The following is a 27840-nucleotide window of genomic DNA, read 5'->3' as shown; positions in this document are numbered from 1 at the left end:
CACATTTCTTTCCACCCATCCACATGGGTTCTGTTGCACCCGCGGCCGGCCGCAGGTTCGCAGGTTCGAATCCCGCCTTGGACATGGATGTCTGTGATGTCTTCCGGTTACTTAGGTTTAAGTAGTTCTAAGTCTAGGGGACTGATGACCTCAGATGTTGAGTCCCATAGTGCTTAGAGTCATTTTTTGCCACGAAATCATCGAATGTTTACTACGCCTCACGTTATTCAAATGAAGTTAATACATTTCTCAACACATGGCGTGGATGGTACAGAAACCAGTAATATAGGCTAAAGAAACCAACGGTCAGTCTTGGTTGTGGGGATGTATTTATTATTTATTTGTCAATGACGCATTTCGCCTTATTCAGGAATCTTCAGATTAGTCTATACAAATAAATATACATTTCGTTAGAAGTGGCGTGAGCTCATTTTGCAAAATTGGTGTTATTAGCAAGTACGTGTAACATGACTCTCTGAGTACTAGATGATGCTAGGTACATGGGATACCGAGCATAAAAAACGCCCCAGAAAGTAACTGGCCTCGTCAAATACTCGGAAACACTGAGCGTCTTCCTTCTTGAGGAATGGATACAAAACAGGTTCAGGCCTATGCAGATATATCATCATCTCTAGCTGAATGGTAACGTGCTTGCTTCTCACGCAAGCGCGGCCAGGGTACAGTCTGCCTTCGGCAGTGACACAGTGCGGACCGTGTTGCCTGCCGGCCGCGCTGTTGTGCGCGCGCCTGTTTGTTTACGCCGGAGCAGCTTCGCGTGTGCGGTGTTGTGAGTCTAGAACGAGATGGCACACTCGTACAGAAAAACGACTTTGAGGTTCAGTTTTGCGAACGACTATACACGACCAAAGGCACACGAAATTGCACGTTTCTTAAGAGAAGAGGTAAAAATCGATCCACAGGAAATCGTGGGAATCAATTTATCGATCGTTTCAAGCGTCGTCTATGTCAAGCTTGTTGACGAGGCTGCTTGCGAAAGACTTCTACAACGATCACCGAACGGGTCTCGTTTCTGTCATGCCGACGGTAATGTTGGTATAGTTACAGTCGATCACGCGGGAATGGGGATCCGCACTATACGAGTCTTCGAACTTCCGATTGAGGTCCCGTCTGAACTTGTTATCGACGCCTTTCGACCATACGGTACAGTTCTATCCCATGTGGCCGAAAAATGGACGAGTTTTACCACGTACCCCGTTTTAAATGGGGTGAGACAAATACGGATAGAACTGCGAAAGCACGTCCCCTCTTATTTGTACATAGGAGGTTGTCGAGCGATTATAATCTATGATGGGCAACCTCGCACTTGCTCGGGTTGCGGGAAAGAAGGTCACGTCCGCTCGGAATGCCTCCAGCGACGTTTAGTGCAAACTCCACGGGATGACGTTCAGGCGCCACAACAGATGACTGTCTTACCGTTGACCTTTGTGGAAGCCCTGAGAGGCGACGTGAGGGAGATTTCCGATGGGCACCAGCAGCTGCCCCCTATAGAGAACATGGACACCAACGGAATGGAACTCCGACCACCGGTTCCACCACAGCAGACACAGCACACCACACAAGAGACGCAGCTGACGGCTGCTCCAGGCTCATCCTTGGTGGCTGCCAGTGCTTCCACCGAGAGCGTGATAGGCCAGGCCCAAGACGGAGGATACGCAACCCAAACAGCCGATGCGGAAGCAAGGCAACGGAAACAGCGTTCGCCGAAGAAAGAAGCGTCGACTGACTTCTGCTGACGATAGCCATAGTCCCGAGGGGACAGTGGACGACAACGACAGTATCGACCTGAGACCAGTGGATTCAACAGATACCGAGATGACGATGCAGGAATGGACAGTGGACGACAACGACAGTATCGACCTGAGACCAGTGGATTCAACAGATACCGAGATGACGATGCAGGAATTACACAGCGACGATAACTTGAACTCTCCTTCTGGTGACCGGAAGGCAGAAGTGGAGATGACAACTGTCCAACATCAGAGCGGTGACGACGTTGCCTCCCATCCTTCGACCAGTTCCGGAAATATGCTGGGGGACTGGGCACAAGAAATGGACCAACAGGAACAGAATGAAAATACGAACGCGACGATTGAGGATAGTCCTGGCCAAAGGCCGGGAGGGGTCGGGAAATGTTGAACAGCTTAGTGTGGTGAGGAGCGCCGGGGGTGCAGATAGACGCTTAATGACACCGCCCTACAACTGATGAACACACGCCAGGCGTACCGCATTCCCACGATAAACATTAATGGCATTCGGACACCGCTTAAAATTCAAATGCTGAAAGATATGTTACGCGCTGCGGACGTGGGTATTGTACTCCTACAAGAAGTGCGTTTCACATCGCCGCCAGAGTTCTACGGCTACGAGGCACATTATTCAGTGCACGATGAAAGTGGATGCGGCGTGGCGATTCTCACCAGGGAAGGAATAGGACTGGAGGACGTCATGTCTCTCCTTTCGGCACGTGGCATAGCGATCACTGTCGACGGCGTTCGTTTCATCAATTTATACGCGCCAACTGGCTCCACAAAACGAAGAGAAAGGGCGACCTTTCACACCGAAGAGATAGCACCGTTGTTCGCTGGACGCTATGATAACTATATAGTGGGCGCCGACTTTAATTGAGTCGACGACAAAAAGGACCAAGTACCTCATTATGTGCCATGCATGGAACTGCGTGCGTTGATTACCGAAATGGCGCTTCTGGATACCTGGGAACTGCAGCATGGCGACAGACCGGGCTATACGTTTGTAACGGGACATTCGGCGAGTAGACTTGATAGAGTGTATGTGACACGAGCTCTACGGACAGCGATACTGGATGCCGAAATCTGGCCAGCGGCTTTTACGGATCATATGGCGTACGTCTGTACGATTTCACTAACGCGTCAGAAGATATGGCGGAGTAAGGGTCACTGGAAAATGAATTGTGCACTTTTACGTGACACTGAATGTCGCCGGACGATAGAGGCGGCCTGGGAGACCTGCGTTCGCCGCCAACGAGCATACACCTCGGTTCTCCAGTGGTGAATTAAATGCGCAAAACCAACGTTACGGAGAACGTTGACACGATACTGGCAGGACAAATCGCAGTGGAACCGCACGACGGCTGATTTTTATTTTACAGCCCTGAGGGAGCTGATGACCCAACAACCATCGCCGGAAAGGCACACGGCCATGAGCAGTATAAAAGCCAAGTTATTACAGCTGATGAGACTAAGAATGGAAGGTATAATGGTCCGTGCGAGATTGGCGGACACTATTGCTGCCGAAACCCCCTCCATGCACCACGTAGTACGTGAACGCCAACGACGACGAAGGACATTGATCAGGGAACTAATCTCTGAAACTGGCCAGCAAGTTGTGCACCAGCATGATATTGCGCATGTGTTTACTGACTATTTCCGCCAGTTATATGGATCTGTACAAGTGAACCACGAGACACTACATGATGTCATCTCGGAATTGCCAGATTGAGGACCACCACTGGATGCAGAGACTTTCATCACAGCGATAACAGAGGACGAGCTGACAGATGCAATTGCCAGGGGGGCTCCGAACAAGTCCCCAGGACAGGACGGCTTCCCAATTGAATTTTACCGTGCCTTTGCATACCTCATGGGACGGACCTGGATTCAGATGTACAACGAACTCCTGTTACCGCAGACTGAGATACCTGCCGAATTCACGGAGGGTATCATCATCCCAATACCCAAACCACGCGGTGGCAGAAGGCCAGGAGATTATAGACCACTCACTCTCTTGAACTGTGACTATAAGATTTTCGAGCGCATGCTTGGGGCTCGCCTGCGGTCTTCAATTTCTGATAGACTCCTCATAGATCAAACTTGCCTCGGCGGTAAGAGTAACGTACATACAGCGCTCTGTGACTACCGAGATATCATCGCATTAGCAGCGGCATGCCGAGTGCGTGGGGCACTCGTCGCTATTGACTTCGACCATGCGTTCGACAGAGTGGATCATACCTTTTTGCATGCGGTGATGGGCAGATTGGGAATCCCATAGGCCTTCATTCTAGTGATCATGCGACTGTTACACGGCGTGCGATCAAAGGTCTCGGTGAATGGACGGGGCACTGACTACATTGTTATTTCAAGGTGAGTTCGTCAAGGTTGCCCCCTTTTGATATTTTTGTATGCAATGGCTTTGGAACACTGTCTATATGGTCTCCGAAGACGGTTGGAGGGACTGCCGTTGCCACAACTGACCTTTCATTACCGCGCTTATGCTGACGATTTGATGCTGGTGGCACGGACAGGCGAAGAAGTACGTACGGCGTTGGCATGGATACAGCGATACAGGATGGCGGCAGGAAACGTGCTCAATCTACAAAAATCACGCTGCATGAATGTCGGTCGAGGATTACAACCGGGGGAGGAAGGCCCGCTCATGTTAGTTAAGACCATAAAATGCCTAGGTATTACGTTCCACACGGATGTGCAGCGGACAGCAGCGGATAACTACCGACGCATAATGAAGCTGATGCGTACAATGGTGCTGTTACAGAAATTAAGAGCGTTGGATATGATTCAGAGGGTGACCTATGTTAACGTATACCTAGCACCGAAACTCACTCACGTAGCGCATGTCTTGCCTTTAACGCGCACAATGGCATCACGGATACAAGCAACTTTCGGAACCTACGTGAGTGTGGCACACCTGTTTAAGATCCAATACACAACGCTTACGCTACCACCTGGAGAGGGTGGACTTGGTCTAGTGAACGTATATTAAAAGGCACGGGCGTTATTCGTCAGTACGATTTTCCGACAGTGGCGCGGTCAATTTCGCAATATCTCGGGTGCGTTGGCCGATGTACTAGCGCCCACTTCAATGCTGCCCCCAGTCAATGTGGGCCATATTTCACCGAAGCTGTCACATTTCAAGTCTTTTTTTTTAGCTAAGCTATGTCAGAGATTCCTTCCCAACAACGCGACTACCGACGACGCGAGATGTATACCAACTCTTACTGCGCCGGTGTCCCAGGAATACCCTGGAAAAGAAGTACCCAGACAAGAACTGGCGACAGATATGGCGCGTTATACGGAACGTTTACCTCCCAACGTCGGTACGCTCAACATGGTAAGTGGTGGTAAATAGGAAGTTCGCAACGAATCAACGGCGGCACGCGATTCATTTGGCAGACACTCCACTATGTTTAGGCTGCGCAACAGTGGACACTGATGAACATCGTTTAGCATGTAGTGGGACGGCTCCAGTGTGGCACTTGGCACAACAGATATTGGCGTTCCTGTAACGCTCCGCCCCTCACACAATTTCATCAGACACACTTTTGTTCCCCCAAGAATCTTATTTTCCGGTCCAAAAAACCAATGCAGTGACATGGGTACGGGGAATGGTGGTGGGCTACGTGTATAACGAATCGGAAAAGGACAAAATTCATTTTTGGCATTTTCTCCTGAATGGACACACGAAGCTGCAACAGCATAAGAAATATGGGCAAGACTTCGCTAATTACTTGCGACTTACATTTACCGACCCGCGGGCCAGATGGGGTGTGACGGGTGAGAGATGAGATAGACGAAGAAGCCGAGATAGACATCGATCACACTTACGGACCGTTAGTTAATTTCGAGAAGACGACCCAGTCTTACACCAAAGTCTGGAGAACGAGTCGATAGATGGCTCTTTTGCTCTATCGAACGTCGGGTCGTGAGCAGGTGTCGCCCCCGACACGAATTTCATTTCATTGCTACAGGAGCATGTTTCTTTTGTATTTGTACTATCCGCAATGTCTTCATGTCTTTCATTTGGGCATTTTCAGTTTTATTCATCTCCTTAATTAATTAATTTTCTAATTAGGCACTATTTGTCAACATATGGACATTGTAGACACTGTTTATGCGGTAGTACAACAAAATTTATGTCAGCAAAGGTGGTAAGCCTGACATTGGATTAAAAAACCATTAAATAAAAAAAATTAAAAAAAAAAGATGGATAGAGCGTCTGCCTCGTAAGCAGGAGATCCCGGGTTCCAGAGATAAAAAAAAGGTGGTCAGCTCAACAGAATGGTAACGTGCTTGCTTCTCATGCAAGCGCGGCCAGGGTTCGATTCCCGGCCGGGATGGATATTTTATTCACTCGTGGACTGGGTGTTGTGTTGCCCTCAACATCATTTCATCCTAATCATCGACACACAAGTCGCCCAATGTGGCGTCGACTGCAATAAGACTTGCACTTGGCGGCCGAACTTCCCCGGACGGGGCCTCCTGGCCGCAATGAATACGCTTATTTTCATGTTGCATCTCTATACGCCTATACAGATGTTGCATGCTGACATATCTACGCAGGCCCACTTTTTTTTTTGCACTGCGCTATGTTTCCGAATACTTCACGAGGGCAGTTGCTTGCTGGGACTTTCTGTATTCTCGGTTCCTTACCACCATGTAATATTTAGGTCTTGTTGCAATTACTTGGTAGTAACTCCTGTTTTACAAAATTGAGCTATGCCACTTTTAATGAAATGTATATTTTTTGTACAGGCCATTCTGAAGACGCCTGAATCAGGCGAAACCCGTCTTTCATAAATAAATAATAAATACATTCCTGCAACAAAGACTGACTGTTTGCTTCCTCAAAGGTAGGTATAATTTATAGGTTATGCATTAGTTAATTACATTTATTAGACATCCAGTGGTATGTTACGTACCAGATTAAGTACAGAATGTCCCGTTTTATGCTTAATGAAATCGTAAATTTTGCGAAGTTTAGGAATTTAGGATTAAACATCGTGTAAAATTCAATTTTAAGGAACCGATAAAATCTTAACATGGTAATCTGTTGACATATTGACTGTGGGCTATTGTCTCTGGATCTCCGATCAACGCCTATTTAAAGATTTTTTCTCTCGTTTCACTATCATGAGTGCCTTGCCGGTGACACCACAAGCCTCTTAATAATTCATGTCCACGAAACTAAATTATGAAGTCTCACAAAAATTTAGGGTTTCAAAGCGTTATCAAAATTCATATGAGCACCTGGGGCAGCTTATTGGGTCACGTCTAGTTCTTCTTGTACCATAGTGGCTTTTCCCAACTCACCGTAGAATTTTTACTCTGTTCACCAGTATATAATAAATATGTACGCTCCTACAGCTCCTGCAGTGAAGCAGTATGGCATGCAAAATTTCGAGGCCGTCTTGCGGAATTAGTATGCACACCTTACTCCTGTCGCCATGGGATGGCTGACTCACCGCCTACGAGTTGACAGTCGGTTCACTTATATTATTATTAATGCTGCCAGTTTAGTCCTTCCTGGCTGAACCACCGTCGTTGTGGGGTCCCAGCTGACCAGAAAAGGAAGCGTCTGCAGGTTACCACACAATCATCATTCCACGAAGCGGCCACTTAGAACCATCGGATTGTATTCACACCCATGTTAAAAAAAAGTGAAGCTGCATTCAACCTGAAGGTTGAATTGAACATCGTAGTGCTAATTACACGTGGCAGGAACATTTTCTATCAGGTAGATAGCCTTTCACCATCACTCTTAAACAGTGATTTCTTCCTCTGTCCAAAGTTCCTCTTTATGAATGCCCATCCCCTTCGTGACACCTCAGTACCTCTTGCTACATGAACATTTTTTATCTTCTCGTATTTATTCGCCTCTACCTTATACCATGAGCATGCAAATAAAAATAATAGTATAAAATTACAGAAATATAACATCAATAAACACAAATCAATAATTAAAAATCAGTCTGGAACCGCGTGACCGCCACGGTCGCAGGTTCGAATCTTGCCTCGGACATGGATGTGTGTGATGTCCTTAGATTAGTTAGGTTCAAGTAGTTCTAAGTTCTAGGGGACTGATGACCACAGCAGTTAAGTCCCATAGTGCTCAGAGCCATTTGAACCAATAATTAAAAATTCTACAGCATGCGATTTCTCATCAAACCCCCTTTTAAGGAACAGCTAGCTGTCTTTCGCATTTCAACTTTATTTTACTTTATTCGTGATTATTCATCATTAATTTGAGCATTAAGATGTCAAAGTTCTCTCAATGTCGCTTTGGCATTTATATTCAGTTGCTATTTTAACATCACATCTACGTTATAAGTGCCATATATATATCCACATTTTTATTGACATTCATTTACACAGAAAATCACTGTATATGACATTTTTCGGATCACTGGAGGAACCTAACATGCTAACAGGAAACAAATATCGAAGGTTGGCTCGACATTTACATGCACCTTGGACTCAAAAGAATGATGCATCTAACAACAGCTTACAGTCTGTAATTAATTTTCTGTAAATTAACAACATGTTTGAGGATGCCCCAATGGAGATGCAGATTGAGTTGATGTTTCCTGCTGTCTGCTGTAGGCCTACACCTATGATCAACAATGGGAGCAGGTCAACTGATGGGTTTCACTTGTTCTTTTCTTTTGCTGGTGCCTTGTCACGTGGGTTGCAGGGTCGGAATTGTTAGGATTGGATTTGGAAAGGTTAATTTTAAGGGGTGGCCGGATGCCCTTCCTGCTGCCACCCCGTACCTCCTGGGACAAAATTAGTGTAATCCATGGAATAGTGTGAACGGGTTCAGATGTCTGCGAGTGGTGTAACTGAGGCGGAACGTGAGGATCAGCCCGGTATGCACCTAGCGGGATGTGGAAAACCGCCTAAAAACCACATCCAGGATGGCCAGCACACCGGCCGACGTCGGTAATCCGCCAGGAGGATTCGATCGGGGACTGGCGCGCCTACCCAAGTCCAGGAAACAGCACGTTAGCGCTCTCGGGTAACGTGGCGGGTGTGGATTTCACATGTTATTTACAGTTTATTATTTGAATAATATATGCAGGTGATAGTTATGTTATTGATTCGTTATTATTAAATGATGGCAGAACATCAGGACATTTATGTTAATCAATAGCTACTGCCCATTGTCATTAAAAGGGCTAATGTATATACTAACTTCCAACAACAAATGCTGGAATATTAACAGGAAATCGGAAGCACAAGTAATATACATGGAGCGAGCACTGGGCCGACTATCGTGGGTGAGAACTATTGATTGCACGCCCGAAAGGGTGAGGACACGGGCTGATTGCAACATGGGGTTTCATGATGTGTCATATTGCAAACGTGTATGTTTCATCGTGGTTTGAGTTCTTTATTGAGACCTTGATAGCGACGGCTCAGCACTGGAGCTCGTTTTCACTCTTGTCTAAAATTTATATCCGTTTCCTTATCGTGTGGGTCTGGTTGCCAGCAGTGTGTACTACTTACCTTCAGGACACAAGGTAGTTTTCGGCTCCATATTTTGTGAACATAAGCACCTACTTCGTCCATGTACTACTACTTATTTTGTATGTGTTTCACAGTTTTGCTGTTAATCGTTGTTAATGCAGAATACTTTCTAAACAATTTGCAAGTATACTGAACAATTTAGGACCTATTCACGTTTATAAAAACTGCAACAAAAAGTGGTTATCTAAAATGCTTCGTCAAATTCAGGCACCATTTAATCCAATAATACACTTGTCAAGGAGATCAGATTTGTACTAAATAGATACGCCATTTTAGCTGAGATACTAGACCTATTTAATGCCACACATACCACCTGAACCACAGTAAATGCTATCTCGGATTTTAATTTTTACCCTGTCCACTCACATTAATGTCATCATCTGTGAAAAGCGTAAATAACAACGTTTTGCTGTGTGTACCGCTGCGAGAAGTGCAGGAAGAGAGTCAGTGCAGTTCTGGAAGATACCTGCAGGGATGTTAACCAACACAGACTCCAGTGACTTGCTCAGTTGTGTTATGTTTTTCAGCTGAGAATCCATGGCGCCGACAGCATGATCGAGGTTGTCCCACCGATTCCTGACTGCGTTTAAATCCGGAGAGTTTGTTAGCCACGGGAGTGTGGTAAAATCATCCCGGTGCTCTTAGACCCATGCGCATGTACACGGTGAGATGTATGACCCGTTGCATTGTCCTGCTGGTAGATGCTATAACGCCGAGGAACAACAAATAGCTTGTAAGGGTAGACACGGTCTCCGAGGATAGATGCATACTTCTGTTGAGCCATTGTCCCTTCTAGAATGACGAGGTCACCCAGACGATAACGCTCCCTCATCCGGCTTGGGTGTTTGGTTTCGGACGTTTCACGCCGTACACGACAATAGCTGTCTCTCCGATGGAGCATAAAACGTCATTCAGCTGAAAAGCCCACCTGTCGGCATTCAGTGGACGTTGAGTTGCGGTAATGACGTGGAATTTCTTGCCTTCGTTGCCAATGAACAGCAGTCAGCATGGGTGAATGAACGAGCCGCCTGCTGCGGAGGCCCATATGCAGTATCGTTCACAGAACGGTCGTTGAGGAGACGTTTTTGGGAGCCCTTTGATTGATCTGAGAGGTCAGTTGCGAGTCCATATGTGATGCCTGTTCTTTTTGACATGTCCGAAAGAACAGACACCATTTTGATCCTGCAGCCACTATGAATCAGGACAAATAAGAATTAATAACATTGGCTGCCAGTGGGCACTGATTTTAATCAGTGGGGAAGAAAATTTGTACCAGACATGGATTCGAGCCCGGGTCTCCTGCTTACCAAACAGATGCACTGACCACTTCAACACGCCAACACAGTGATCATCGCAATTGCATGGGCTATGCTTGCATGCCTTCCAACAGACAAATTCTCAACTTATCCTCACACAACTGATGTTGTACCCCTTGCTCATTATCCTCGTTATTCGCTGCATTTCGCCGATTCCCGTGAGAGTTTGAGCGCGGTGTGCTTCTACACTAAAGTGATCATTGACCATCCTCGCCTACCAGAATGAAATTTTCACTCTTCAGCGCAGTGTGCGCTGATGTGAAACTTCCTGACAGATTAAAATTGTGTGCCGGACCGAGACTCGAACTCGGAACCTTTGCAAAAGTCCCGAGTTCGAGTCTCGGTCCAGCACACAGTCTTAATCTGTCAAGCAGTTTCATCCTCGCCTTAATGACATATGTGGTGTCTGTTCTATCAATCTTCGGCCTGGAATCTCACTGACTGGAGTCGAACTGTCTTCAGTTATGAGTCCCGCTTCTAAATGAGCGGTGGGATACCAACCTGATTTTTGCCCACTATACGGCCCGAAAACCTGGAGTGATGGTCTGAGGTGCCATTTCTTTTCACAGCAGGACGTCTTTAGTTGTCATCTGTGGTACCCTACGTGGCAACCTATCCTCAGCTTACATTTCAGCAATACATACTTACGCGCACACGGCGATACTTTCTATCGCTTGTCTTCGTCTCCCTAAACCCTACCTTGGCCAGTGAGGTCCCCGGATCTCTCCGCAGCTAAGAAAGTATGGAGCATGATTGACACGGCGCTCCAACCAGCTCAGAATTTTTACGATCCAATGCACCAGTTGGCCGAAATTTAGTATAATATCCCTTAGGAGGACATCCAACAACTGTATCAATCAATGCCAAGCCGAATAACTGCTTGCGTAAGCGCGGAGGTGGACCAACGAGTTACTGACTTGCTTAGTTTGTGAAGTTCTTTCACTTTAATAATGTTATTGTTTATTTATTTATTTCATTAACTGTACAGAGTAACCCACCGCCTTGAAATGTAAGGTGGGACAGATGCTTCTGAATCCAACATCAAACACGTTTCAGTATTACAGTGTTATTGGTATACAGTTGTTAATGCTATTCTTTAAATAATCCAAAGAACATAATATAAAAATTTCTCCGAGGTTACAGTGAATTGAGTGCTTAACAGTTGGTTAAATGGCTCTACACAATTTGTTTCTACCTATCTGATCAGAATATAATTTATAAATGCAGATGTCAAAGAAAAATAAAAATAAAAATGTAATACAGTGAGTGTGGTGGAAATAATTTGCAATATGTATAGGAAAGTGATATGTGTAATGTAGCCTATGTAGCATGTTGGTAATGGCCTATTTCTATCTATTACAGGTGAGAAGGTCTCAGTGGAACCTCGAGCTATTCTTATCTGAAATGGTTTGTGTGTATTAGTATATTAATTGGTGTGTTGCAATCCAGAAAACTACATGATATTCAGCAGCTGTTTGTTTGTCATATTGTTGGTGTTGCGGTATATTGTATGTCATACCTTAGATACATACACCTGGGATTATACAGATTAAATACTGACTGAGCATTTGATACATGGAGTACATGAATTTTATCTTTACACGAGAAATTCACTTACGTTTGTAACTTTGTTAGTAGAAAAAGAATGTAGTTCATTGATGCTTGAGTGCATTATTCCTTAAATAACTTAATACATTACATTTTTAGTTTGATACATACTTTATGTAGAAAATACATTTGATCTAAAAAATAAATTCTTTGTAGCTTTAAATAGAGAAGAAAATGTACTTCTATCTACACATAGTAAGATCAACAACATATTACTGCTTGTGTGCAGTATACTTTAAACACTATGCAATATGTCCTTGGGGAGTTGGAGCCTCAGAATAAATGTTCTTCGAGACCTCTCCTTCCAGTCGACCGTTATGTTATTACTAGAGTCTTAGTATGTGGTGTCAGTGTTTGTTTGTTTTATGATTGTCACTGACTGTTGTGTTGTTAGTGACTGTGTTGTGACATGCAGTGTCATGCGTTGTTGGTTTTGGTCCCTTACTTGTTGACCCCTTCTGAGTCACTTTCACTTATTGTGTTGGTTCCTTCCTCGGTTCTGGAATTTGTGGTCGTGCTTGTGTCCTCCCATGTGGTTTGTTGTGTTGTTTGTGCTTGTCTACACCTCCTATAGGTTTTGGCGCTTGTATTCTTCATGCAGTGTGTTCTATACAATATCGGTTATGCTGTTTATTGCGTTCCAATCATCGGGATTACGTATTATTCTGGTGATGTCACTGTCGTTCTGTATAGGTCTCACTTGTGCAAGCGTGTTGCATAGGAGTGTGACATGCTCTGGTGCAGCAGTTTCTCAGCAAACGCACATTTCATCGTTAGTTAGTCCCATGCGCTTTAAATGTACCGGATATGGCCCCTGGCCTGTCAGGTAATGGACCATCCCCCGGCTTGGGTCGACATGTTTCAGTTGAATCTTTCGCGTACGTTGGTAAAGAGTGTACTCGAGGACCCTTGTCGGATGCGTCCCACTCTCTCTCTCACGTTTGAATCCGCCATTGTTTCATTTGTGTTTTGTTCATAATGTTCGTTCCTGTAATTTCGGTGACCTTATCAAGCCTGTCCCTCTTAAGCCAGTAAAGTGCAGCTCCGTACCTTATTGCTACGTCTATAGGACAGGTACCCATCACAAAGCGATGTACCTCTAGTGATGTGGTGTTGAAAACTCCGCTCATTCTCAGGAGTACTCTACATTGACCTTGTTATGTTATGTATATAGACTGAAGCGGCGAGTAAAAATTTGTACCAAAGTCGGGAATCGAAACCATGTCTCCTGCTTACTAACGAAGTGCGTTAGCCACTAAGCCACCTTGGCATAGCTATTCACACAACTGCACGGATTTCCTTGGCACGCCTCCCTCCTCAGTCCAAATTCTCACTTCCACCCCAGTCTACCTTATATACCCTATTACTCACTAATCGAATTGCCAGGACCCACCGTGTTCTGGAATAGCACCTCACCATCGAACGTAAATGGGAAATCCATCCTGAAACCCAAGTGTAGGTACGAAAAAAAAAAAAAAATAAATAAATAAATAAAAATAAAAATAAAAATAAAAATAAAAACCGTGGATAAACTGAAGCAGCGAAGGAAAATTTAAAATTTATGCCAAGGCCGCGAATCAAGCCGGGGTCTCCTGCTTACTAGGCAGGTGCTTTAGCCTAGGGAGCAGGAAACCCGGGTTCGATTCCCGGCCTTGGTACAAATTTTCCTTCGCTGCTTCAGTCTATACATATAAAATTATATCTTCATGAGACCAGTAAAGTCTCTGAAACTGTGTCATTCTTTAATTCTCCAATTTTTCTGAAATTGTCAACTTTGCATTTTGGGATTAAATCTGAGATTTCACAATCGATTGTTGATTACTGAATCAAAGTCTAACAACCTAGGTTGGTATAATCTAAATCGCATTTTTATTCTTAAGACATGTTTATAACAGCAGCAAACCATCACTGATTGCTTACTGATCCCGTAGACAAGTTACAGCTCTTCTGATACAGTGTTTTGGGATTCCTGTAGGAAATCTACATTTCGAATGCTGAGACCAGTTAAATTACTCACGTCAAATTTTACGACCGTCAGTTCAGTATCTACAATTAAAGGCCATAGGACAATATGTTTCATGGGTAACTAACTCATCTGGCTAATTCCAAAATTCTGTCACTTATCAACAAAGGAAGTCGTGTTGCAATATAAAAATTCAATCAAACTATGGTTTTGAGAAGTACCGTTCATTCAACTGATCCTGGAGGGGAAAAGGTCATGTTTTACACGTACTACCGTAGCGCAAACGCATGAACTGAATTGAAAGGCCGGCTGGTGTGGCCGAGCGGTTCTAGGCGCTTCAGTCTGGAACCGCGCGACTGCTACGGACGCAGGTTCGAATCCTGTATCGGGCATGGATGAGTGTAATGTCCTTAGGTTAGTTAGGTTTAAGTAGTTCTAAGTTCTAGGCTCAGAGCCATTTGAACCATTTTTTTTCAATTAAAAGTACTGAGGCATTAATCGTCACATTAAACTGTCCGTAACTTCATAAATACTACGAACTCACAAAATATAACAAGGATAAAACTAGTTTCGGAATAAGCACAAGAATTCACAAGAGACATGTACACATCAATTTTCAAAGTTTATATTTATCGACTCCACCCATAGAAAACGTCACAAGGCGCACAGTGCACCTTAAACACGCACGGAAAGCAGCACACAGTGTTTAGGGCAAACTTGCTTCGGTGACGCTTTTTCCGCCTATATCTCATGAATGCTTTTAAAAAGATACATATTCTATTTTAATTAAACAAAATACTGGATGCGTATTAGCATATACGAAATGTACTACAAACGAAATCGAAAAACCACTGTGGCATCACTAGTCTAGATCCTTGCCTCAATATTTATGATGATGAATGTAATAACAGACGGGCCAATATTATTTTACATACCCGTATGCTCTAACAGTGAGCGCAACAATTATAGGAATCTCTCGTTCAAAAATAAAGTATGTCCGTAGCATCAGTTCACTTTTTTTAATGTGTAGTGAGCTCATTAATTAATCGTAGTCTTTTAATTTTCAAACTATCTGAATTTTTTAACTGTAGCAAGTATATTTGGTTATGTATCATGCACTCCCCATGACAACGTCGTATAGCTAGCAATGATGATGGATGCACTGGATTTAGGTCCTGGCTGAGCAGATTATTTGAATGTATAAGGCGTTATAGCGATACGTAGAGCATTTAAAAGTAATTCGGAAGCAAAGTTTAGAAGCTGAGTGTGAAGTACACAGTGCAGGCAGTCGCTACCTTTGACCCATGGAGCGTGGCTGACTCGTTGCGACAAAAGTTAGGGACCGGTTGGGGTTATTAATAATGGTGGAGCGATCAATAGCTGATACCGATTTGCTTTTGACATGCAATATGTGTGGGCGTAGCAAAGTGACATTACAAAGACCAGAGACCACATTGTGCTTCCTGCTGGGCTGACAGATCAATTGACTTGTTCTCTGTCCAGGTGAAAGAGAACAGCAGCCACAGGCAGCGCCTGCATTGAGGCCACGGCTGCGGTACAATGACCCGGGAACTCAGCGACGCTGTGCGACAGATTACACACCGTAGCTCTTGAACGTTAAGGGCTAATTAAAAAAGTTAAATAATTGTGACTGCAACAGTTCAGGTATCTACAAAACCTCAACAATGGCATTATTTTAGCAGAAACTACAAAACGTTCTCAAAGTATTTCCTGCTGGTTATGCTCCGTGGCTTTGACGAGCTTTATAAATCCACATCGTGCAACACCACGTACCGTGAATGCTTTCAACACAGTCTTGCGATATTATATGATACGTTCCTAAACAAGAAGTTCGTTTTTCATCAGTGCTGACTTTCAAATATCTCCATAAAACATCTCTTTATTAAGATTCTCGTTAAATCCAGAGGCATTGTTGGCTTGATTACCCATTACAGACTACAGTGCTTCACTTACAAGACATAACGAAGCTACCTAGAGAAGAGAAGCAGTACTTGAAACATTTGATTGTGATTAAACAGTTGGATTATTTGAGATAATAATACTATCTTGGATGCGGCGGTTTTATTTTTCAAATTTCAGTGATGCGTTACGCCTGTGGTAGGCATCTTCACATTACAGAAACTGATTAGGGCGAACGCCGCCCATAAAAATGATTACACAATAAGAATACAGCGTCTAAATGTGATTAGCATATGAAAATACTGAAAATCGTCAGTGTCAATCAAGTTGGTTCCTTACTCGTTTCTGTAATCTGAAGATGCCTACCACGGCCGAAACGCGTCATTGAAATTTGAAAATGAAAACCTTCCGAACCAACACTCTAAAATACAAACTTCCGCAACCAAGCCTCTATTTTTATCTCAAATCTTACACTGGGTATTGTATCAGCACCAACGATGGAAAGGTTCAAAAATGGTTCAAATGGCTCTGAGCACTATGGGACTTAACATCTGAGGTCATCAGTCCCCTAGAACTTATAACTACTTAAACCTAACTAACCTAAGGACATCACACACACCCATGCCCAAGGCAGGATTCGAACCTGTGACCGTAACAGTCGCGCGGTTCTGGACTGAAGTGCCTAGAACCGCTCGGCCACTACGGCCGGCCGATGGAAAGGAAGAATTTTTGAAAACATTGGTTTACTATACGAGCGGAAACTGGTTCTAATCCGCCTACGGACTTCATGATTTAGGTTTTCAGCAGTTTCCATAAATTTCAGGAAATTGTTGGATTGATTCTCGTAAATATGTTTCCTGTACACCTCCATTTTGAGAAAACGATCCATCTCTACTTGCATTCTTGTCGACGGGAGCTTTCTTCTTCCTTCTGTAGCGGTCCATGCACTGCTTTGCAACTTCGTGGTATATTAAAACTCAGTGCCAGTCCCTGAACCACGCCCTCCGCGTTCAGTGTTGTTACCGACTGAACTAGGCAGGCCAAGCGATAGTATCTGGATAGCTCATTCGCTAACAACACTTACCCTGCAAGGTCTGATGCCAGGTTCGAGATCCAGACCGCCACACAGATTTAATGGGAAGGGAGTTTCAAAATTGACATAAGCTATACCAATAAGTACTTGAATAAATTTCTTACATATTAACATGACAATTCGACACTCTCTGACTTATGAGAAAGTCTTTAGCTTATTTCAGGTACACATTTTTTAACTAGACTGCTTGTGCAGCTGAAATCACTAACGCAGGTCAGAGTAGGATGTTGCCTATTTGACTCCGGATGTTGGGTAAAATTTTCATCAGCGAAATGTGGCCAGCATGTGAGGAGAGGGATTGGTTTACGTGTCATTACGAACGCAATAACGCCCATATCGTGTACTGAATTCGCAAACCTGTCGCACTCATGAATGACTGAGAAGTGAACACTCCCAGATGTCAATAAACGATTTTGATGCAACTTGGCGGGTATGTAGGTGGGCAAAATAGTGCAATATGTGTCTGTTTGTGCCCGTTTTCACTTTTAAGGGGTAAAACACAACCCGAAAGGTAATTTGGCACTTTAGGTTTAGAGGGTACATCTTCCTAACTAAGAGATATAAAAAGTCTTTACATATAAAAGTTGATATAAAATACATGTATTTGAAAACTGTTTAATAAACTTTCGTAATTAATTATTTTGATAAATGAATACTTTTTTTTACAACATAAACTGAAGAAGCTTTCAAGCCACACACGTCCCTGTGTAATAAAGCTAGTTTCTGAAATACGATTTTTAGGAAATAAATTTCACACAATGTGCTCTTGGGGTATTTTCAACATTGCTAATTAAAATATGTAAGCATTCATTACTATTCTAATTATTTATTTTACTTGTATTTGTTTTTATTTTAAATTGTTATTTTACATATTACATTCATGTATTTTTTGTTATTTAGTTTACCATTTCACTTAAGCGTACCTAATTAATAGAAAATAATATGTCACTGATTATTATGACAGAAAATAATTACAATAATGGTAATCTGTAAAGAAATGCTTAAAACGTAAAGGTACTTTACACCATGCACATCAAATGAACGAAATTTCTCCACGTATTATACACGACGGAGAAAACAATATAAAAGGAAATTCAGCAAACTTTCAAATTGGCATGGATTATCTAAAATCGTAATTTGTGTCAGGCATATTTCAATATATTGGTAAGTCTTGATGGAAAGAACTAATTGTGTACTATTGACTGCAGCTTCATTATATGGTTTTTCAAGTGGAGATTGACGTCATAAGCATTAAACGAAACTAGATTTGGAAGTCCTCTCACAAAATTCTTCCAACGTCGAAAGCCGCATACGTCCCATTGCCGTAACTGTGCCGTCGTTCCCTTTGGGAACACCAGATTAACAAGTTTCTTCTACTCAGGTACGATGTTCTAAACGGTTCTTTCACACTGAGCACCTCAAGAATCTAACAATAATACAGATATTTCTGTCTCACAGGGTAAGAGAACATCTCTCAAATATCTTTCGACTTGGTCAGCCGTTTGTTTACCAGATTTTACAAGGACATTTCCGGCTTCAATAATATATTATCGAACTCTCGGTCGAAACTCACCAAAAGTTTCTTTTGAAAGTATGATCAGGCTGGTGGTCAGTGTGAAAAAAGAAAAAAAAAACAGTTGTGAGCGTCGTACCCGCGGACAAGAAAATATCTGGTGATCCCAAAGGAATCTATGGCACAGATACAGCCGTGGAACATCTACGGCTTTTGATTTTGGAAGAATATTTTGGGAAGATTTTCAGAACTAATTCCGTTGAATAATTATAATGCCAGTCTCCATTTGAGAAACAATTCAATCAAGCTGCAGTCACTAGTAAGTAATCAGTCCACTTCACCAGGGCTTACCAATATATTAAAATGTGGCTGATACAAACCAGGATATTTAGAGGCACACCCTTTACAATTTTAAATCCTGCTGAATTTTAATAAAAGACTACATTGTCCGTTGTAGGGCATATTGTGCTTCATTAAGATCGTACTATTAGCTAATTTCGGCCGTGGGCCATTATCAAGCACATTTGCTGTCTAATTACATATCGTGCTCGTCTTATTCTTTTATGTCACATACATAAAACCAGAACTTATACTCCATTGTAACATACTCTAAGTGCTGTAGCCTGTCAGTTCGGAAGGACATTAATTACATTTCAATCTTCATATGAAATTTTTTTAAAGATCATACGTTCGAAGATATTCCCTCTAAATCTAAAATGCCGAAACATCTCTCGGTTTTTATTACCCCTTAAAAGCGAAATTGGGCACAAACAAAAAAATACATGTGACATAAACGTTTTATGGGTATGGTACTGCGTCTACATCTACATCTACATATATACTCCGCTAGCCACCAAGAGGTGTCACACTTGTCTGTGGAAGCGATTTCGATCACAACCCACCTGCTCCAATGGATCAATACCTGTATATTTAATAGGATTGCCACATATGCTTGATGTCAGCACATAACCAGTATTTTATTTCGATACATCAGAAGACCCCCCCATGAACCATGGACCTTGCCGTTGGTGGGGAGGCTTGCGTGCCTCAGCGATACAGATGGCCGTACCGTAGGTGCAACCACAACGGAGGGGTATCTGTTGAGAGGCCAGACAAACATGTGGTTCCTGAAGAGGGGCAGCAGCCTTTTCAGTAGTTGCAGGGGCAACAGTCTGGATGATTGACTGATCTGGCCTTGTAACATTAACCAAAACGGCCTTGCTGTGCTGGTACTGCGAACGGCTGAAAGCAAGGGGAAACTACAGCCGTAATTTTTCCCGAGGACATGCAGCTCTACTGTATGATTAAATGATGATGGCGTCCTCTTGGGTAAAATATTCCGGAGGTAAAATAGTCCCCCATTCGGATCTCCGGGCGGGGACTACTCAAGAGGACGTTGTTATCAGGAGAAAGAAAACTGGCGTTCTACGGATCGGAGCGTGGAATGTCAGATCCCTTAATCGGGCAGGTAGGTTAGAAAATTTGAAAAGGGAAATGGATAGGTTAAAGTTAGATATGGTGGGAATTAGTGAAGTTCGGTGGCAGGAGGAACAAGACTTTTGGTCAGGTGATTACAGGGTTATAAATACAAAATCAAATAGGGGTAATGCAGGAGTAGGTTTAATAATGAATAAAAAAATAGGAGTGCGGGTTAGCTACTACAAACAGCATAGTGAACGCATTATTGTGGCCAAGATAGACACAAAGCCCATGCCTACTACAGTAGTACAAGTTTATATGCCAACTAGCTCTGCAGATGATGAAGAAATTGATGAAATGTATGACGAGATAAAAGAAATTATTCAGGTAGTGAAGGGAGACGAAAATTTAATAGTCATGGGTGACTGGAATTCGTCAGTAGGAAAAGGGAGAGAAGGAAACATAGTAGGTGAATATGGATTGGGGGGAAGGAATGAAAGAGGAAGCCGCCTTGTAGAATTTTGCACAGAGCATAACTTAATCATAGCTAACACTTGGTTCAAGAATCATGAAAGGAGGCTGTATACATGGAAGAAGCCAGGAGATACTGACAGGTTTCAGATAGATTATATAATGGTAAGACAGAGATTTAGGAACCAGGTTTTAAATTGTAAGACATTTCCTGGGGCAGATGTGGATTCTGACCACAATCTATTGGTTATGAACTGCAGATTGAAACTGAAGAAACTGCAAAAAGGTGGGAATTTAAGGAGATGGGACCTGGATAAACTGAAAGAACCAGAGGTTGTAGAGAGTTTCAGGGAGAGCATAAGGGAACAATTGACAGGAATGGGGGAAAGAAATACAGTAGAAGAAGAATGGGTAGCTCTGAGGGATGAAGTGGTGAAGGCAGCAGAGGATCAAGTAGGTAAAAAGAAGAGGGCTAATAGAAATCCTTGGGTAACAGAAGAAATATTGAATTTAATTGATGAAAGGAGAAAATATAAAAATGCAGTAAATGAAGCAGGCAAAAAGGAATACAAACGTCTCAAAAATGAGATCGACAGGAAGTGCAAAATGGCTAAGCAGGGATGGCTAGAGGACAAATGTAAGGATGTAGAGGCTTGTCTCACTAGGGGTAAGATAGATACTGCCTACAGGAAAATTAAAGAGACCTTTGGAGAGAAGAGAACCACTTGTATGAATATCAAGAGCTCAGATGGAAACCCAGTTCTAAGCAAAGAAGGGAAGGTAGAAAGGTGGAAGGAGTATATAGAGGGTTTATACAAGGGAGATGTTCTTGAGGACAATATTATGGAAATGGAAGAGGATGTAGATGAAGATGAAATGGGAGATAAGATACTGCGTGAAGAGTTTGACAGAGCACTGAAAGACCTGAGTCGAAACAAGGCCCCGGGAGTAGACAACATTCCACTAGAACTACTGATGGCCTCGGGAGAGCCAGTCATGACAAAACTCTACCATCTGGTGAGCACGATGTATGAGACGGGCGAAATACCCTCAGACTTCAAGAAGAATATAATAATTCCAATCCCAAAGAAAGCAGGTGTTGACAGATGCGAAAATTACCGAACTATCAGTTTAATAAGTCACAGCTGCAAAATACTAACACGAATTCTTTACAGACGAATGGAAAAACTGGTAGAAGCTGACCTCGGGGAAGATCAGTTTGGATTCCGTAGGAATGTTGGAACACGTGAGGCAATACTGACCTTACGACTTATCTTGGAAGAAAGATTAAGAAAAGGCAAACCTACGTTTCTAGCATTTGTAGACTTAGAGAAAGCTTTTGACAATGTTGACTGGAATACTCTCTTTCAAATTCTGAAGGTGGCAGGGGTAAAATACAGGGAGCGAAAGGCTATTTACAATTTGTACAGAAACCAGATGGCAGTTATAAGAGTCGAGGGGCATGAAAGGGAAGCAGTGGTTGGGAAAGGAGTGAGACAGGGTTGTAGCCTCTCCCCGATGTTATTCAATCTGTATATTGAGCAAGCAGTAAAGGAAACAAAAGAAAAATTCGGAGTAGGTATTAAAATTCATGGAGAAGAAGTAAAAACTTTGAGGTTCGCCGATGACATTGTAATTCTGTCAGAGACAGCAAAGGACTTGGAAGAGCAGTTGAATGGAATGGACAGTGTCTTGAAAGGAGGATATAAGATGAACATCAACAAAAGCAAAACGAGGATAATGGAATGTAGTCAAATTAAGTCGGGTGATGCTGAGGGAATTAGATTAGGAAATGAGACACTTAAAGTAGTAAAGGAGTTTTGCTATTTAGGGAGTAAAATAACCGATGATGGTCGAAATAGAGAGGATATAAAATGTAGACTGGCAATGGCAAGGAAAGCGTTTCTCAAGAAGAGAAATTTGTTAACATCGAGTATAGATTTAGGTGTCAGGAAGTCGTTTCTGAAAGTATTTGTATGGAGTGTAGCCATGTATGGAAGTGAGACATGGACGATAACTAGTTTGGACAAGAAGAGAATAGAAGCTTTCGAAATGTGGTGCTACAGAAGAATGCTGAAGATAAGGTGGGTAGATCACGTAACTAATGAGGAGGTATTGAATAGGATTGGAGAGAAGAGAAGTTTGTGGCACAACTTGACTAGAAGAAGGGATCGGTTGGTAGGACATGTTTTGAGGCATCAAGGGATCACAAATTTAGCATTGGAGGGCAGCGTGGAGGGTAAAAATCGTAGAGGGAGACCAAGAGATCAATACACTAAGCAGATTCAGAAGGATGTAGGTTGCAGTAGGTACTGGGAGATGAAGAAGCTTGCACAGGATAGAGTAGCATGGAGAGCTGCATCAAACCAGTCTCAGGACTGAAGACCACAACAACAACAAACATCAGAAGAGAGGTTCATGGTAATATCTTATGGTGTACTCTACCGGATGATGTTAGCAGAGTGTTTATAATTCGTAGTTTTTCCCTCTTGGATGGTACAAATTAACAAGTATAGAGAAAATGTTTGGGCGACAGATGTGAATGCACCTTGAGAGAGGCAAACCTCCATTTTACTGCAGTAAATCGACGTATTTTGGAGATGTATCCCAACTCAGTAGCAAAATCCTACCCTTCTTTCAGTTTCTGTATGATATGGAGTCTTCCTAACTTTCCCAATAAGAAACACCACCATACCTGTTTTACTGTCTTTTCTATTACCTTGTGTTCCAGGAGACAGCTTTGCTTGTCACTGGCTGAACACATCGTACACAGTTGGTGAAGCTACGACCACATGTACCTCTTTCTATTGAATGGGCAAAAGAGACGGTCCTGTCGCACTGACTCAGTTCACTCTGTTTCTCCATGGGATGCAAAAGTTCTTAGATGTGACGCTCTCTGACTTCCACTCAGTTCCGACTTAAACTGCAACGATCACGTGGAAAAATTTACAGGGAGGCTGGGGCAAAGGCTGAGGAACAGTTACAAGATTCAGAGAGACAATAAACCCACGTTCAAATTTTACTGTTGGAGATAGGTTCAAAAAAGGTGACTCGGTACGAGATATGAGAGTTTCACAAATATGATTCAACAGTGGCTGTAGCCATTAAAAGACATCTCCATAGGATCCAACGCAAGTATGTGGTTGAATGGAAAGAGTTGATTCCACATCACAGACAGCATTTCTACCAAAAAGCATAACGCTATCAGCGACTCTTGTGTGAGCCTGTACAAACAAGACTGCTTTATATGCAGGGTGATGATAACATAGTCGATCTGATCATGTTTCTCATATGTCGTCCTTACGCGAAATGTTTGCTACTGGCGGTAGAATTCTTCTGTAGTCACCTGCAAATGTCGGTTCTCAAAAGTGTTCCTCGTAAAGGAGATTATCTTCCCTCCCTTGAACTACTTGGCGAGTGTAATGTGACTACTGCGAAAGAAAAAGTGCTCGTCATGCAAAGTGACTGCTATGATCAATTTAATTAATTAGGGTATTAAATTGATATCAATGATGTGCTCCAGGCAGGTGGAAGTGATGGGTAGGGTGCAAGGGTTATGATTCTTTTTTTGGGAGCGGTAATCAGTCTTTTTCTGCGTTGTGGCGATATCTTTTAACGAAATTTCAATCTCCCTACTCAGCGAAGACAACCATCGTAATCAAATCATCTGTATTAAAGAATTTATAAACTGACACCAGGATAAACCTGATATTGAACGCTTCTCCATGCAGTTACCACAAGAGGCTTCGTATGTGGTGAGGCATTTGGTTACCTTAAGGAAGTTCTAAGGTGAGGAGACGTTCTGTGACAGAGGTAGATCTTAATACTGCGTCAAGAGCCAATTATGATTTCAATATTCTAGTCCTGTGATGCCTGACGTAACAGATAAGAAAACATTTTTTCCTACCTCATGAGAGAATACTTAGAGGAAATTTAGGCCGTGCCATACTGTTGCAGGATTTTCACAACAGGTAAGGATACATGCAGCTTCAACACGATGCCACAGTTCATCAAGAGTAGTGACTGGCGTATTGTGACGAGCCAGTTGCTCGGCCACCATTGACCAGACGTTTTCAATTGGTGAGAGATCTGGAGAATGTTCTGGCCAGGGCAGCAGTCGAACATTTTCAGTGTCCAGAAAGGCCCGTAGAGGACCTGCAACATGCGGGCGTGCATTATCCTGATGATATGTAGGGTTTCGCAGGGATCGAATGAAGAGTAGAGCCACGAGTCGTAACACATCTGAAATGTAACGTCCACTCTTCAAAGTGCCGTCAATGCGAACAAGAGGTTACCGAGACGTGTAACCAATGGCCCCCCATACCATCACGGCGGATGATACGCCAGTATGGCGATGACGAATACACGCTTCCAATGTGCGTTCACCGCGATGTCGCCAAACACGAATACGACCATCATGATGCTGCAAACAGAACCTGGATTCATCCGAAAAAATGTTTTGCGATTCGTGCACCCATGTTCGTCGTTGAGTACACCATTGCAGGCGCTCCTGTCTGTGGTGCAGCGTCAAGGGTAACCGCAGCCATGGTCTCCGAACTGATAGTCCATGTTGCTGCAAACGTCGTCCAACTGTTCGTGCAGATGGTTATTATCTTGCAAACGTCCCCATCTGTTGACTCAGGGCTCGAGACGTGGCTGCACGATACGTTACACCCATGCGGATAAGATGCCTGTCATCTCGACTGCTAGTGATACGAGGCCGTTGGGATCCAGCACGGCGTTCCATATTACCCTCCTGAACCCACCGATTCCATATTCTGCTAACAGTCATTGGATCTCGACCAACGCGAGCAGCAATGTCGCGATACGATAAACCGCAATCGCGATATGCTACAATCCGACCTTTATCAAAGTCGGAAACGTGATGGTACGCTTTTCTCCTCCTTACACGAGACGTCACAACAACGTTTCACCAGGAAACGCCGGTCAACTGTTGTTTTTGAATGAGAAATCGTTTGGAAACTTTCCTCACGTCAGCACGTTGTAGGTGTCGCCACCGGCGCCAACCTTGTGTGAATGCTCTGAAAAGCTAATCATTTGCATATCACAGCACCTACCATCTGTCGGTTAATTTCGCGTCTGTAGCACGTCATCTTCGTGGTGTAGCAATTTTAATGACCAGTAGTGTAGTTCCCGCTGAGCTTCACCTGTATGTAGTCGATTTCAATAAAAGTATCGCGCGTGCGTTTCTAGACGCATCAGTCTGGAGCCGCGCGACCGCTACGGCCGCAGGTTCGAATCCTGCCTCGGGCATGGATGTGTGTGATGTCGTTAGGTTAGTTAGGTTGAAGTAGTTCTAAGTTCTAGGGGACTGATGACCTCAGATGTTAAGTCCCATAGTGCTCAGAGCCATTTGAACCATTTTTGAAAAGCATCGCGGCTTATGCTGCATCGTAGCGAGCAGTATATGGTCAAGCATTTAGCATCGTCTGTTTAGTGTTCACCAGGGACATGGTTTCTGGTACTGTGCAATGGAAATGTACTCGAATTCGGTATTGGCAGATGCCCATGTGCTGTATGGGTCAAGGACTTGGCCAAACGGGGCGGGTTGGTTGCTTGCTTTTGGGGAAGGGGACCAAACAGCGAGGTCATCGGTCCCAAACAGGGCGGGTCTAGTATCGAGACCCCCTGTCTCATCCCTATCAGCTAAATGAAATTACGAACTATCTACTTGCCGTGTTGTGAATTGGAGAGGTATTTTGAATCAAATGTGTGTTAAATCTTATGGGACTTAACTGCTAAGGTCAGCAGTCCCTAAGCTTACACACTACTTAACCTAAATTATCCTAAGGACAAACACACACACCCATGCCCGAGGCAGGACTCGAACCTCCGCCGGGACCAGCCGCACAGTCCATGACTGCAGCATCTAAGACCGCTCGGCTAATCCCGCGCGGCAGTTATTTTGATTTTCAATAATACGACAAAAAGGGATACGTACTATCGATAATCAAACAGGCCATTGATAGATTTGACTGCCGGTATACACCGCCCATCCCTACTTCAGCCATGACCAACTACTGTACATTGTTGGCCCTACTTGATCTCAGTTCCATCTAGATTTCTACTATCTTCGTAAATAACTTGTATAAAAGAGAGAAATCTACATTTCCCGTAAGGAACTCGAGGTTTATGGTGAACAGCATCGCTGTCTCGGATTGGGTAAAGTGGATTCTTTTGTGAAACAGGGGGAGTTTGCTTGTTTCGCAGCGCACCGCGGCTGGCGCCAGCGGCAGTCACCAGGAGTTGGGAACTGTAAGTAACAGATTAGCTGAGCCCGTGAAGGGCGTTTGGGTGCAAAGAATGGGTCGACCTTTCTGATCTTGTCCACGATAGCGTAGACTGGTTAAGGGACCAGTGTGCTGTATGAGCGGCAGAAGAAACGGACGTATGAGTTGTGTGAGAGAAGATTCAAAATGACGGGCGGTTGCACTGAACGTATTGACAACTTCCGAATTCCTACCAAACCAATCATCCCCGGACGCGCTCTGTGGCCGGGGGTGGTGCACTTTGGCACACAGGCGCATCCACGAATGCGGCTGAGGCTGCGGCGGTAGTTGTGTATCGACCTCGGAGCGTTGGCGCTGGTAGTGTATAAAAGGATTGGTGCAGTGTTTGTGGACCTTGCGGCATGAGTGCACGGAATGTGCGAGTGCCTCTACGATCTCCAGCATCTAGCCAGGACAACTAATGCTACAGATTGGATTCTGGTTTATGTGTATCAGGTTTAGTGCTTCTCAATACATTGTAATGGACTCTGTTTTGCTGTGGTATTTGCTGTTCTTTCATCGTATCATGCAGTAAGCCCGTCTTCCTCATCCTCCTTCCAAATGCAGGGGAGACTACCACTTTGGCCGGCCGTAGTGGCCGTGCGGTTAAAGGCGCTGCAGTCTGGAACCGCAAGACCGCTACGGTCGCAGGTTCGAATCCTGCCTCGGGCATGGATGTTTGTGATGTCCTTAGGTTAGTTAGGTTTAACTAGTTCTAAGTTCTAGGGGACTAATGACCTCAGCAGTTGAGTCCCATAGTGCTCAGAGCCATTTGAACCATTTTGACTACCATTTTAGGAACTCTACAGAGGTTTAAAAACCCAATTGTAACCTCAAGTTCCTGATTGATAGCGGTCTCTGACATCTAGCTGTGACAACAACAACAACTACTACTACTACTACTGCTACTACTACTAAAATGGACTG

Source organism: Schistocerca nitens, chromosome 5 (assembly GCF_023898315.1).
Source record: "Schistocerca nitens isolate TAMUIC-IGC-003100 chromosome 5, iqSchNite1.1, whole genome shotgun sequence".
NCBI lineage: Eukaryota > Metazoa > Arthropoda > Insecta > Orthoptera > Acrididae > Schistocerca > Schistocerca nitens.
The sequence above is the reverse complement of the archived record's forward strand: the minus strand, read 5'-3'. Positions refer to the sequence as shown.